This window comes from Pelobates fuscus, chromosome 12, assembly GCF_036172605.1.
Source record: "Pelobates fuscus isolate aPelFus1 chromosome 12, aPelFus1.pri, whole genome shotgun sequence".
In the NCBI taxonomy this organism is placed as follows: domain Eukaryota; kingdom Metazoa; phylum Chordata; class Amphibia; order Anura; family Pelobatidae; genus Pelobates; species Pelobates fuscus.
In genome coordinates, this window is record NC_086328.1 from 90,647,749 (window position 1) to 90,661,075 (window position 13,327).

A 13,327-nucleotide genomic window follows, 5' to 3' on the forward strand; every position below is an offset into this window, starting at 1 on the left:
ATCTTTCTTCTTGCCCTTTTCTTTCTCTTTCCTTCCTTTCCCCTTTTCTTTTCTTCCTTCCTGAGTTCTCTGCCCCTTTTTTTTTTTTTTTACATTATTTTTCTGTGCATGAAAATAACAAGCATTCGTAATGTGCCACAACAGCACGCATATTTTATCCATTAAGATTCGCAAGGTGGCACTAAAGAACTGCACATTTTTTCTTTTTTGTTATCGTTTGGTACAAGCTATAAACATTTTTTAACATATGGACTAGATTTGAGTAGCAGACAACGTGTAGCATGGCATAAGTTGGTGCCTAAAGTAAAACAAAATTTATGCTTACAATAAATGTTCAATTATAATGTCATAGTTCCTAAAATCCTATTATTAATGTATACACATAGACAACAAGAAATGGACAGTAATAATTACTTATAGTTGGTATGTCAAAATTGGTTAAATGTAAGGTATAGATAACAGTCTACATGGTATTCACATAGGAGATGCATGTATGCGTGTCCAAGGTGGTGACTACGGTGAGAAAGCGATGTAAGTAAGCGCTACTGTGTCTGTCTAGTTTCTGCATGTATTGGGGGAAAAAAAAAAAAGTGGGTAGTATAAGCAATCTTCCTGAGCCGTAGCCTAACTATATAAATGCCCTGATGATAATAAGGCTGTAGGTAAGTGATGTTAGCCATGCGTGCCTAAACTAGTAAAGTGATAGTGTGGCTATGTATTCCTTCACACTGTAATGGTACGAGCTAAAGCCTTGGTAGTTTAAGTTGGAAGGTGGGTAGTAGCACAGGTTGATAAAACTTTGTAGTTAGGCGTATTGACTTAAATCCTGTGTCTGCTAAAAATGAGAAGATAAGTAAAATGGAAATCATAGCAGAGATCGGTCCCTGGGAGCATATACAGGTTGCCAGTGCTAGTTAAACTGTTGGGTACGCCACTACTTGCACACTGGTGTGATATATAGCGGAGCTTATTTGGCATAGAACTAGGTTAGGCGTAGTGTGAGTTGCGGCAGATTATATACATGAATGTGTATATATGAAAACAGCAACAAAAAAACACACACACAAAAAAAAAATTGTTTCAGTCTTCTAGGAAGGGGAAACATGGGTTAGGAAAAAGGGCCTACGTGAGGTCCCCTGTTAAGCGCCAGTGGAATATTTTCCCTGTGCCTCAAGGGGCCTTGTGCTATGCACAAGGCCGGGCATATCAGAACACCCTGAATGAAAATAATAAAGGGAGATAAGAAACATAAGAAACACTTTAAGTAGGGGGGGCGGGGCCTAACCGCAGAGCCGAGAGGTCGCAGAAAAGAGCTGCTCCTGCACCTCGGGACAGAAACCTCGGGTTAAACGCCTAAAACTTACTGTAAATTCCTCAAACGAGTATCCAGCAGAAAGGCGAGACCGGGGGCTACCTACCGATACCAAATATGTGGCATACCAAGCAGAAACCCTCGAAGTACCCCTCAAGGCCTGCCTGCATGGCCGGCACAGGGGAGACGGCCGCTTCCCTGATGCCTCCAACAGAGATAAGCATGATTACGGGCCCTAACCCCCCCCCTATGGACCGGTGGGGGTCATCCCGGTCCCAGGAGGACCACCCCAGAAGCTGTGGCAGCAACCCCAACGGGACCGACCTGTAAACAAAATGGCGGAGACTACACTCGAGCCAACAGGCCCAACAAAGGAGACTGACATCCTAGCCCGGCTGGACGCCACATTTACAGCGTTTTGGGACAAACTAGCAGACCGGCTGAGCACAAGTAAGGCTAAAGCTTCAGACCCACCTAAGGCACCGCCATACCGCTCCCGTCCAAAGCGCACACCTAGTCAGGCCAAGCGCGCCAAAAAAATATGGCGGAGAAGAAGACGCTCTCTCCTGCAGGCAGGGACACACACGAGGCGGCGCCCGACAGCACGGCACAAAGTACAGCAAGCCGCCCTCAAGCAAATGAAAACAGAGCTGCTAACCATGAGAGCTGGGAAGAGCCTGCACTCACACCCGAGAGGGGTCCACACCACGCCTGCAAATATACCGGGGAAAAAGATGATCTGTCCACATCTCAGCAAACGGGCAGCAAAGCACATGAAGCACACAGGCCTGGTGGTCGGAACGGGTGAGTCCCTGAACGGATTACCAAACCCGAGTCCAACCCTTAAAGGCATAGGCTAAGGAGAACTCTGTGGGACATCAGGAAGACTGGGACACACAGCCTCCAGTAGTAACAGACTATCGCCCCCCTTGATCTAGGACTTATTATACGCCATGCTAATTGTACCGCACATGTACCACACAGAACTAATCCCTTGCTTCCTCAAGCAGCCCAACCTTGTAGATCCTGACACTACTCTAAACTCCTGCCACCGAAGAAGCTGGGACAGCCGTAGGGGAAGGTGTACCTGAAGCAAACCAAGCTCATAACGTGATCTATCAATGCTAAATTTTATTTCATGTTTATTTTTTGTCTAAATCTATTAACACTGTCGTTGAAATGTATAGCATAGACAGGTTGTAACTACCAGAATTAAGCTGAACAGCATGTTTAGCCAGACACAGCTAATCACTACATAGTAACGTAAGCTTGAACAACCAACATGCACTGTTATCTATCACCTTTATAACCTGCCTTAAGCTAATCCAGTTTTGTAATTTTATCAAAATTCAGCCTAGACATAATTCATTGTTACGCGTTTAAAAATTTAAAAAATTTGCAAAGTTTTTCCACTGCCTATCTGATGTACACCTGTATTTCATTATGCATACTCTAGCTGTTGTGGCACGGTGTGCTATATGTATATCTTCATGCACAAATAAAATACAGAATTAAAAAAAAATAAAAAAAAAAAGAAACACTTTAAGTAAATTTAAGGAGAACACAAGGGGAATGCAGACAGTACACAGTACACAGGCTCCCCCCCCCCCCCCTGTCTCTCTCGTTTAGTTATGGCAGTCCATAGTCTGGTAAAGGTAAGCCTTGGTAGGCTTCCTGCAACATGGTAGCTTTGGCTCCCAGAGGGTCTTTGGCCTCTTTCCTGATCCCCCCTCCGTTCGATCCCTCGAGCAGAGTGATCTGTGGCACAGTGGGCACTCGGAGAGTGAAACAGTCCCCGGGCCCCCCCCCCAGGGTCCACAGGCCGCTCATCTCCTGCACCTCCCCTACACCTTCAGGGACTCTGTGAGGCATCGTCCCCTGAGATGTCTCTCCCAGCTCCGGCCACACACTTGATTCCGTCATGTTTCGCTCGCGGCCACCGGTACACCGCTGCTCCACACTATCCGGTTCCACAGGGCTCGCGGTGCTGGGGACAAGTCTCTCCAGGCCCCCCACAAACCCAGAGATTGAGGACAACATGCCTCCGATGGCTGGAAGTTCCGCGTGGCTCTTTCCACAGGTCCACAGTCCCCAGGGCTTATGTGCGACATGTTGCAGTCTCCTACGGCACGTGAGTGTGTCTTCTTGTACCGGCATTCCCGGGCACATCGTGTTGGTTGTTCGCGCCCCATAGGTCTGGTGGGAGGATGGGGGATCGCCATTCCTGGGTGCATCTTAAGCTGCGGGACAGTTCCCCATTTAGGTGGGGGGGAGCGGGACCGGGCCGCCACCCGCCTTCAGCATCATGTCCCACAGGGCTATAGGGAGCAGCCACAGGCACATTTAGGAGCAGGCTGGCATGTTCCGCCATTGCTGTCCATCGAGGCGTCGGAGTGGAGCCTGGAGGTAGGCCTTTGACTTCGGCAGGCTTGGTATTTCTACAGACATTTCTGTGGTCTCTGGTGGGTTCCCACAGGCATATGTAGTTATAATTAGTGGTCTGCTGGGCACTTTTGGCAGTAAATCACCATCTTTAGAGAGCAAAGATCGGAGCTGATGAAGATGGCTGCCGCTCCGCTCGGCGGCCCGGCCCCGCCCTCTGCCCCTTTTTCTTTCTTTTTTTCTTCCTCACCTTTTTTTCCTTTTAATTTTTTCCTTCCTTTTTTCAAATTATTAGAGTACTATTTTTACTTGATTTTTCTACTTTAAATATGTTTTGCTAAAGCTCCAAACGAGCTACTCACAGTTCTTTCTATAATTTTGCCAATATGATTCTCGTGAGGTGACTTGCGCTGTCGTATGGATTCACAGTCCGTCTATTCCACCTCTGGCTCTCCCAGGGCTGCACGCACTCTCTCCGAGCCTCGCGTCTGATCCTATGTCTGGCGAGACCCTGAGCCACTTCAGTGCTCTATTTGTCGGAGCTTTCCGCCTCCCGCTGATCGTTCCCTCTGGGCTCCACAATATTATGGGATCAGGTAAGGGGAGAATGACACAATAGAATGGAAAAGGGCGCTACACACAAAATACTACAATACTGGTGCAGCTTAATACTACAAATACTACAACTGGTGCAGCTTAAAAACACCTCGGCATACAATCACTTATTACACCAAATGAAAGATATAGTGAACAGAAAAAAAAGGTGAAAGCGCACAAACAGTGGTGAGAAAGAGACTTACTTTTTTTGCGCTAGTTCACCGTATCTTCTTTGGGGAATGGGATGAGGGGAACAAAAGGAGAGTTTGGTACTCAGTTTAGCTTCTCAGTTTCTGGGGCCTCCGATGCCAAACAGCATGCCGCCAACACCTACTCGTGCAGCACGAACGCGCCTCATGACATCACGCACCGGCTGCGTACCTGGTTTATGTTTTTAAACACTAATGTTAGTGTTCAGTGAAGTCTCTCGAGTATAACAGTACCCCCATGTACAGGTTTTATAGTGTTTTGGAATATTACAGTGTAATAATATAGGGCTCGCAAATAAAATTCTCTGGACTTTCTGCATGGGTTGTCAGGTAGGTCCTTCAAATTGTAATTAGTAAAATCAGATAATTATGTAAAAAGATTACATAAATATGCATGTAGAATTTAAATATATATACATACATGTATATAAATATTTTGTATATACATATATATATACATTTACTTTTACATTTTGGGCTTTACTAACATTTTTGTTTTAACTTTTCAGCACTAGGGGGACTGCCTGACAGTCGCCCTGCAAGCATCTCCATGGATGCCTATTGCAGCCATGTGACCGATCTGTGACAGTGATCACATGGCGAGCGGGTGCCTGATTCGGCAGAGGGGAACTGTCTGGGCTGTCAGGCATTCCATTTGAAGCGGATCACGGCGGAGGTGTCGGCTGGGCTCTGTGGCTCTAAAACATTGCTGTGTTTAATGCTGCTGCAACGGCCTGAGACCAGCATAGAACGCTCGAACGGTGTTAAGGGGTTAATCAAAGGATAAAGTTGTTGTTTTTTTTTTTTTTATTCTTTATTTTTGTTGCGCAAAGGTGAACAAACAATTATGTCATGACACGACAGCTGTTGACACAAGCAGTTTAGTACATAGTTGACATATGAAGTGGTTGACAGATAAAACTTGCACAATTTTTAAAAGGTGTAATGTGGAACAAGGGGAAACATCGTGTAATTATACAGTATGTAGGTAGTAGAGTAGCTTAGCGGCAGCCACCGCTGTTCAGTATGAACTGCACGCAGTATAGTAATAGATCCTTAGCTGGGTAGGCTATTAGAGGAGCACGTTACTGTATGTCAAGCTAAGGTTTGTCAAAGTTAAAGCATTGCTTATATCCATTCTGCATACAAGAAACATAGCAAATGAACTAACGCCATAACAGTTAAGCAGGCTTTTTGTGTAGCGTTCCTGGCGGTTTAAGTGGAACAAGAAGCGGAGTGAGGTTTTTTTTGTACGTTAAATACACAAGAGTATGCCTAGTCAAGCGTAGTAAGGAAGGGTAACAGTAAAACTATTAATTTTGTTTAAAACAAGTTAACATGAGTTGAGACCTTAATAGTTTGTTGGTCGTATATTGTTACAGGAGATATCTATATGCTAGGTAAGCCCGTCGTGTGGCAAGCAGTTATTTGTTAGGCCGGCTTTTCCAGCTTAAAATAGTTATGCTAAATTGATAGATCACGCTGAGAGCAGTTATATGCTAGGCAGACATATCCTGATGTAAACGGTTATATGCTAGGCAGACACAACCTGATATAGACCGTTGTATGCTAGGCAGACACAACCTGATATAGACCGTTGTATGCTAGGCAGACACAACCTGATATAGACCGTTGTATGCTCGGCAGACACATTCTGATATTAACAGTTATATGCTAGGCAGACGTATCCTGATGTACACAGTTATATGCTAGGCAGATACATCGTGATATAAACAGTTATATGCTAGGCAGACATATCCTGGTGAGAACAGTTACATGGAAAAAACAGTTATATGCTAGGCAGGCACAACATGTTAAAAGCAGTCATATGCTATGCAGGTAAATTAGCCAGCATGAACTGTGGTGTGTAGGTTATCAAGCCTAAGAGCCGAAAAATAGTGTGTCGGCTGTCAGTTCTGCTGGGATAGTTATTTGAAAAGGAAAATAAAAATAATAGGAAACAATCAGGGCTCAAAAGAAAAACAATATTTGGACCTTAGACATTAGTCCCAGTGAGTTTCAGCTCAGCTTAGCCTATGCCCTCGAGGGGCAGAGCATAGTCCAGTCTTTGGGAAAGATGTCCTGCGCTTCCAGGTTTCAGAGTGGGTTGTAGGGGAAAGCCACTCACCGGGGTCGATGCCTCCACCCCTACCTCTGGCGCGACGACTGGTCTAAGGGTCGAAAATGCCCGCTGGTGTGGCGCCCGCTGTTGATGTGGAGTGTGCCGCTTTACTCGCCGCCATTTTGGGGCCTTCCTCCGCGCTGGGTCCATGGGCTGCTGCTGCAGGGTTGCAATCCGCTTGAGAAGGGAGTGTTTTATCAGCTGCTGCGGTGCCTTTCGGTGCGTCGTTTGTTGCTTCAGGATGATTTCCCTGTTGGCTTTCTGCCCAGGCGGACCATGTGTGTGCAGGCTGGATGCTGGGTGTGCAGCTGTACCTGGCGGGGCCCCATGCACCCCTTCTCCCGCTTGCCTCCGTCCGCTCCTCTGTCCCCCAGCCCCCTGTGTTGTGCGTAGTTCCAACTGCTCCCAAAATCGAGTGAAGATCTCGTGGAGGTGTAGCAGCATGCGATCAATCGTGGCGCAGCCGTCTGGCTTGGTCTGCCTCGTGTCGCTTGTGGAGAGTGTATCCGCCATTTTTGAGGAGGAATGCCGTGTGACAGCATCTCGCAGTCTCGGCTGCCCGTTGTCCATAAGGTGAGTGCCTTTGCTTAATGTGGTCCGGGATGACCCGCCGGATCGGGGGGGGGGGGTGGTGGTGTGCTGCTCAGGGTGCCCACCTTCTGCTTGAGGTCCCGGAGAGCGGCCGCCTCTCCCGGGCTCAGCCCTTGGTAGGCCGCAAGCCTCGTTTGGTCGGTCCGGTGTCGTAGAGGTTCGGGAGAGGTACCGTCTGGTGCAGCAGCCTCCCCCTGGTTGAATTTTAATAAGCTGCGGCCCGTAGGTGCAAATTTCTGGGTGAAACACCCCGTTTTTCGTCTCCAGACATGGGAGCTTGTGCTGAACACGTCTGGGCTGCTTGGTTGCCAGGCTCCGCCCCCCAGTTGCTGGGTTTTTAATATGTAGATTACATTATTTACATATCTTTAGGATTAATGTGTAAATGATTTGAGGGTTACTCCAAGAATCATTACTCCAAGATTATGATGTTGAGTATCATGCCTTTCCTCAGTAATGGAGAAAATCATTTTGCAATGGTTTGCCCTCTTATTTGGTCCCACTAGGCTCTGAGCCTCCAGTAATTGCTGCTAAATGACTGCTGCCAATTCACCAGTTGAGAGCCTCAGCTGACCGCTCTCAGACAATGAACTCCCCTCTGTGCATAGAAAGCACAGAACTGACATTAGCCAGGATGGAACTCTTTCTCTGAGCTGGCTAATGACATCCTAATTATACTGACAGAGGTCAAGTTATACCCGGAGCAAGAAGCCCTAATATCTACATACCCGGAGGGTCTCATACTGAAACTTCAAATCACATGCTGCTTGGAGAAACCCTTTAATGAATACCATTAATATATACCGTATTATGTGTGAGACGATCCCTATTTTTTGAGCCCAAAATTACGAAGTCAATATTTTAAACATCAAATAGAACAACTTTGATATATTTTTTTAGAGGTGACTTCTAAGGAGAACAACACACTTCTGATTCTCATGCCTCTCCTGTACGATATTCTGTGAAGTTAATGGCTCTACAGTGCATGCCGGGAGACTGCAGCTCCCATAACAAAGCATAAATATAAATCAGAAAGCAAAACCTACCTGAGGTGGAGCATACCTTAAAGAGCTTAATGTATTTGTTCAGGTGAGATCTATAGCTCCCTGCAGCTCCCTTCAGAGAAAATACAGTGTTTACATTGATTGATAGGAATACCTCCAGTGGCCGTCACTCAGACGGCCACCAGAGGGACTTCCTATCATGTAGGGCCCTAAAAAGGCCCTGTACACGTCAGACGTATTAAGATACGTCTGACGTGTGCAGGAGAGAGAAGGCACTGTGTGCGCGCCTTCTCTCTCCAGCCTGTCAGTGAGGAGAGGGGACGGGCAAATACCACGAGCTGAGCTGTCAGTCAGCTCAGCTCGCGGCCGCGCACACCGCGCGCATGCGCGGTAGTGCGCTCAGGACTTCAGAGGGTGGCATGAATGCCACCCTCTGAAGTATGTGCGCATGTGTGGCGAAGCTGCGCATGCGCACAAGGGAGCAATGACGCTTCCAAATGGAAGCGTCTGATTGCTCCCTGCTCGCCTATTTCGTCATTTTGACGAAATAGAGGGCGCGGCTTCACGAGGCTCCTGGCGCTGGAACCAGGTGAGTAAAAACGGCTGCCTGGAGAGTCCCTTTAATGTGGCTGTTCCTTTTATGGTGTGGCATGCCTCTGGAGCTCCGTTGGTGGTAAGTGATGATGTCTGTTGCAGCTCTCACGCCTTAGGCCTGGGGGGCAAATCGAGTCAAGAGGTCCATTGCACCAAGCATAGAGTAAAAACACCTTTCCAATATGATTGAAAGGGGGGCAGTCTCCTAAACAGACACTCAATGACATGCACACACACACTTGCTGATTTGGCACACACTAAAAAACACACACTGACAGGCACACGCACACACTCACACACACAGTTACAGGCATACTGACTCAGACAGACAGACATATTGACACACACATACTGGCTGACACACACACACACACACACACACACACAGACAAACTGGCACACACATAGATAGACATACTGACACACAGACAGACAGACAGACAGACATACTGGCGCACACACACAGACAGAGACATACTGACACACACAGACATACTCATACACACACATACACCCAAACTTTACACTTTTAAAACCAGTAGACAGGGGCTGAGTAAAGGGACAGGGCTGTAGTGGAGAGTATAAGCTGTAATTAGGGATTTAGGAAATGTAGGGGGGGGGGGGGGGAGAGGGGCTGAAGTAGGATGATGGCTACAATTTGGGAAAGGGGATGTGGTGTGGGTGATATGGGTTGCAATTGGAGGAGAGGAGCTGTAGTGGGGATGTTATGGGGCTGTAGTGGGGGGCATGGGGCTTAGGAAGGGGGCAGGAGCTGAGAGGGGGGGAAATGAGCAGGGAAAAGGTGGGACACGGACTGAGAGGGGGGGACAGGGCTGAAGAAAGGGACAGGGGCTGACTAGGGGGACAGGGGCTGACTAAGGGGACAGGTGCTGAGGAAGGGGGACAGGGGCTGAGGAGGGGGACAGGGCTGAGGAAGGGGACAGGGTTAAGAAAGGCAAAGGGACAGGGGCGGAGCAAAGGGACAGGGGCGGAGCAAAGGGACAGAGGCAGAGCAAGGGAACAGGGGCTGACTAAGGGGACAGGGGCTGAGGAGGGGAATAAAAAAAAAAGTGTATTTCCTCCCTGAGTCTTACCTTAGGCCAGGGAGGGGTGGGCAGCAGCCAGCATACAGCAGTCAGTCTCTCCTGATGATGTCAGGAGGAGGGGGTGTGACTTCCTCTGCTCTTCTCCCAGACTCCCCAGCGGTCCTGGGAGAAGAGCAGTGAAAGTCACGCCCCCTCCTCCTGACATCATCAGGAGAGGCCGGCCGACTCCACTGACTGCAGGAAGGTAAGTTTAAAAATCTGAGTCCCAGCCCACCCCTGTGTGTGGGCCATGGCACACTGAAAGGCGGCAGGTGCCATCTTAACTTTGGCCCTGCACACAAGTTGTTTTTTAAAACCCTTGCAGTAACATTCCATGTATAAGACGACCCCCAATTTTAGTCTATAGACTGTAAGCTCGTTTGAGCAGGGCCCTCTTCAACCTATCGTTTCTGTAAGTGTTCTTGTAATTGTCCTATTTATCGTTAAATCCCCCCCTCTCATAATATTGTAAAGCGCTACGGAATCTGTTGGCGCTATATAAATGGCAATAATAATGATGTAGAATTATTAAAAAATCTTTATTGTACTTGTAGTGAATTATTGCACTAACTCCATTTTAACCTGATACTGTGACAAACCCTCCATTTTGTCCTCATAACCTGACTTCTCCATATGAAAACTACATTACATGACAGAATTGCTCAGCACATCTAACACAATAGACAAAGACTGTATTCTCCATAAAGATATGACTAACTCAGGAACTGCTGAATTTCCCCTAACTCGCAACATAGTATAAATTGAAGGCCATGAGAACACTGTAGTAATGAAATGTTCTATTCATAAGAGACCTTGCACCTGACCACAAGATCTGACGTCACCGACCGTGTAAAATGACGCTCAAGACCCCCCTTGACCCCACTCGTGTCCAAAATAATACCACCTCTTGGTGGGTGGACACGAAGCTAACCACTTAGTTTTGATCCAATTAATTATATTGATAGGTGGATACTAACCCAGACACTTAACAATTAATGATGTTTATTCACTGATATCTTGATAATCAATGATGACGAAAATGTCTCTTAAAAGGGCCTGCGCGCCCTCTGATACTTCACTTGCCAATAAATTTCCTCGAAGTTATTTTAACCTGAACTCCGTGTGTCAGACTGAATTACTTCAGCGTATATACGCAATTCAATTCTTTTTAATTTGGACAGGAACAGATAGACATTTAAACATTTTGGTTTACTAAAAAAGTACCATAACAATAATAGTAGACTCAATTTTTTTTAGAAAAAAACAAAAAACAGTCTTATACATGGAAAAATACAGTACATTTAACTGACTGTTTGCAATAGTTTCATATGCTACACATTATTTTACTGGGGAATATAAATGGTAATAATACAGTGGTATTGGTAAAATGGTTAATAAGATAATTTTTTTTTTCAATTCTCTCTGGATCTAAACTTCTGTTCATAGACTTGGACAGCTGTGATATACATTTGGTAATTTTAATAACTTGACACTATTTTCTATGTAGGTTAATTGCTAATTATTCAATTATTTTCGAAAATGTACCTTTTTTCTATAGAATAGTTTATCATAAGAAAACAATCAAGAAAATAATATACTGTATTAGATCCTGTGGAGATTACATGGCAAAAGCAATCTAAAAAAAAAAGGAAACGTCTCAATGCACAGCAATCACAAACTAGCTGAAATTACATTTTAATAGAAACATATCTAATGCAAACAATGCACATCAACATTAAAAAAATATATATATTAATCTGAGTCTGACACTGCTGGGAATATTACAGAATGTTTATACAAATTTGTAAAATGTAATTTCTGCCTCTGCAGTCCATTTGATTTCTAAAGGCTTATGCTATAGCTCACATAAAGACAATAAATTATCAGTATTTTACATAGACCACACATATATTGAGGCTTATGTACAAAGACTAACTTCTGGAGCAGAATTAAAAAAAATAAAAATAATAATTGAACGATCATCAAGCAAAAATTACATTTCATATATAACCCTAAACACACAGTGCAGGTTTGGGCACAATTACAGACTGGAAAAACCACCATAAGATGGCTATTCAATAATTGGGAGGGAAATAAAGGAATTAATTCTACATCAGAGCTGGCCAGTCTGGGTTAGTTGTTTATCACTGTTTCTGTCACATGGAATTTGTCGCTAACTAAGCCCATCTCGCTCCTGGTCCTATATTGGCTAATAAATCAATATTCACTGTTTTCCCGCTCACTTACGCCCTATTGAGACGAATCTTCTTCCCGCGCTTTTTATCTCAGGCCACGCCTACCAACATGTACACCAATCAGCGGCCTCGTTTCATCCTAGTGTCCAGACCGTCAACTTGCTGGTCTAGTCTGCTCCACGCTTTCAGCTACTTCCGGGAGAGAGGGGTGGAGTAAATAGAGACACGTGGGAGGTATGGTGGAGACAGTCAATAGGGACACTTGGAAGGTATGGGGTGGGGTGATGGTTGAATAAGCTATGTAAGAATAGCATGACAGTGTGCTTTGAAAAATAATTTATTTTATATATTTATATGTGGTATAGTACTGGCTCTAGTTTAGGTTGGCAATACATTGCTTGGGAAATATAGAGGGACATGGTGAAATTGAATGGCCTGGGATAACACCATTACACGTCCTAACTTTTTTTTATTTATTTATTTATTTTTTTTAGGAAAATGCCATTTTAATTGGACATAACTGAAGTGTGTGTCAGGAAAAGGCACGGTAAACATTTGTTATTAGGTCACTTATGATCTGTTAACTTTTTTTAAATTAATTTTTTTAGTACATCTTCCATACTACAATGAAAATGATCATAGATCAGAAAAGTGCTAAAAAATAATTACATTTAATTTGTAAAAAAAAAAAAAATCATAAACAATTACAAGCTTGGAACATCATAAAGTTACATTTATTCTTTCACAGTTATAGCATGGCTCTTCAAGTCCTGCTGAAGCTGGAAATTATATTAAAGGGGCCCTAAAATCACCCAGACCACTTCAGCTCAATGAAGTGCTCTGGGTGCCAAGTCCCTCATGTTTTAACCCTTCAGATGTAAACATAGCAGTTTCAGAGAAACTGATATGTTTACATTGCAGGGTTAATCCAACCTCTAGTGGCTGTCTTCATGATAAATGCTTTCCTATGGACTGTTTAAATGTGCGCGTGGCACTTGCCGCGCATTCCGCTCCACTCTGGAGCTGACGTCGGCAGGGGAGGAGAGGTCACCAGCGCAGAGGAAGCCCGGCGCTGGATTTTTGGTAAGTAGCTGAAGTGGTTTTAACCCCTTCAGCCCTGAGGGTAGGGGCACCCTTAGGGCACTATAGTGTCAGGAAAACCGCTTTGTTTTCCTGACACTATAGTGATCCTTTAAAATATGATTTATTTATTTTTGGCTGACCAATTTTCCAGTT

General features: G+C 45.2%; 1 protein-coding gene across 1 annotated transcript in view; it reads right to left on the bottom strand.

The window, feature by feature from the left end:
* MAJIN (membrane anchored junction protein) overlaps window positions 1–12,164 on the bottom strand; it is a 61,196-nt gene extending 49,032 nt beyond the window's left edge. Inside the window, exon 1 of the mRNA XM_063437497.1 lies at window positions 12,144–12,164. The gene's annotated coding sequence lies outside the window, so the exon portion shown is untranslated. The remainder of the gene's footprint in view (window positions 1–12,143) is intronic.
* Between the last annotated feature and the right edge of the window lie 1,163 nt (window positions 12,165–13,327).